At 30.0% G+C, this 2,541-nt stretch overlaps 1 protein-coding gene across 8 annotated transcripts in view; it reads left to right on the forward strand.

The window, feature by feature from the left end:
- LOC106879787 (diacylglycerol kinase beta) overlaps positions 1 to 2,541 on the forward strand; it is a 391,710-nt gene that overhangs the window by 115,983 nt on the left and 273,186 nt on the right. The window lies entirely within an intron of this gene.

Consider the following 2,541-nt stretch of genomic DNA (forward strand, 5'->3'; position numbering starts at 1 on the left):
TATATATATATATATATATATATATATATATATGTATATATATATATATATATGTATATATAAAGTGTAGTATATTGCCACTTAAGTGTGGCTGACCCCTAGGGGTGGATGTTACTGTTAACTTTGCCTTCATTTAGAGAATTAACATTGTATGTATATATATGTATATATATATATATGTATATATATATATATATGTATATATATATATATATATATATATATATATATATATATATATATATATATATATATATATATATATATATGTATATATATATACATATATATATGTATATATATATACATATATATATGTGTATATATATACATATATATATGTGTATATATATACATATATATATGTGTATATATATACATATATACATTTTGTGGCTACAGGATGGGTTTTCAGTACAACTTTTCATGTTTTTGTCTTTTAATGGTTCCAGTCGTTGAACTGCAACAGTGCTGGGACATTGCTTTTAATGTATTTAAGTCAATCTTATCAACTGCAGTACAAATTTGAGACATATAGAATATTTTTAACCCCTAGTCTTTGATAATCCTTACAATATTAATATATACTAAGGCCGCAAGCTGGCAGTATTGTTAGCATGTTGGGCGAAATGCTTTGCGGTATTTCGTCTGTCTTTACATTCTGAGTTCAAATGCCGCCGAGGTTGACTTTGCCTTTAATCCTTTTGAGGTCGATAAATTAAGTACCATTTGCATATTGGGATCGATCTAATTGACTGGCCCTACCCCCAAAATTTCAGGCCTTGTACCTAGAGTAGAAAAGAGTATTGTTAGCATATTGGGCAAAGTGTTTAACAGCATTTCATTCATCATATTCTGCGTTCAAATTCCATCAAGGTTAAATTTGCCTTTTATCCTTTTGGGGTTGATAAAATAAGTAACAGTTGAGCACTAGGGTTGATGTAATCATCATATGCCTTTCCTTGAAATTGCTGGCCTTGTGCTAAAATTTGAAATCAGTCTTATTGACTGCAGTACTTATTTTCAGTGCTTATTTTAGCACTCTCTATTTGCCCTTTCTGTATTACAGGAAAGCAAACTATATATTTGTACCCTCTGCATGTGAATGGAACACAGATACATGTACTAAAATAGGCATATGTTAAGGTCTGTAAGCTTTAACCATATTACCAAAAGGCTTTAATGGAAGACACTTGCCCAAGGTGCCACGAGGTGGGATTGAACTTGTAACTTGATCAGAACTTGATCAGAAAGCAAACTTCTTACCACACACACATATGTACTCTGGCAGAAATTTCCATTTACTCAAGGCTGCTGCATAGAAAAATAAAATAAACAATGATTGAACACAAATTGTAGACTTTTGTTTCTATGCCTTGGTTTTATCTGTTTTTTTAATATCTTTTTTGGTTTGTTTTGTTTTGGCTTATGTTTAACGGTTAATGGTTCCTCTCTTCGTTACTATTTCTATTCTTATCCCAAGTTTTTTAAGTGTATTTAAATTAAAAAGCACCATTACAGAGATTATAATTTCTGTTTTCCATCTTCATTACTGTTGATGGATTTGATATAGTTTTGGTGTTTCCCCATTTATTTTATTGAAATTGTCTTGGCTTTAAATATATATATATATATATTTTCCCCATGTTGATTTTGTAAAAAAAAACAATGAAAAAGGGGAAAAAGAAAGAAAGGAGGAACATTTTGTTTTGGTTATAGCACGTTCATTGGAGAAATCTAGCCATTTTAATAGAATTCAAGATAAATTTATTGTTCTTCTCCTCCCAATCACCTCTCTCTCTCTTTTGTATATTCTGTATATATGTACACATACATACATACATGCATATATACAAACATATATATATATATATGTATCTTTCTCTGATATATGTATACATAAGTGTGTGTGTGTGTGTGTGTGGTGTTTGTGCATGTATACACATCTGTGCATCTACACACACATACACAAACATGCACACATAAATACAAACAAAATCCACATAGACACATTTATACATGCATAAATACATCTTTCTCTCCCTTCTCTCTCTCTTTCTCTCTCTCTCTATCTATCTATCTCTCTCTCTCTATTGTATATATATATATATATATATATATATATATATACATACAATACACACATACACACATACATTTTCATGTTCACACACATGCATAGAATATATATGTATGCCTATAAATCTATGTGTGTATACACATACATACATACATACATACATGCATACATACATACATACATATATAGTCAATTCAAATAAACGATGTGTATGTATATATACAATACACATAATTATTATTATCATTATCATCCTATTGAGTCAAAGAATTGAACATGAGAAACTAACAGGTTTCCCAGTTCATGGCTCCTTAACATATGCAGACGACAAAAACCTTCTGATCTTCGACTATAAGTGGGCTCTAGTATTTCTTATGATAATATATAAATACATGCATACACACACACACACACACACACACACACACACACACACACACACACACACACACACACACACA

This window comes from Octopus bimaculoides, chromosome 17 (assembly GCF_001194135.2).
Source record: "Octopus bimaculoides isolate UCB-OBI-ISO-001 chromosome 17, ASM119413v2, whole genome shotgun sequence".
NCBI classification, from domain to species: Eukaryota; Metazoa; Mollusca; class Cephalopoda; order Octopoda; family Octopodidae; genus Octopus; species Octopus bimaculoides.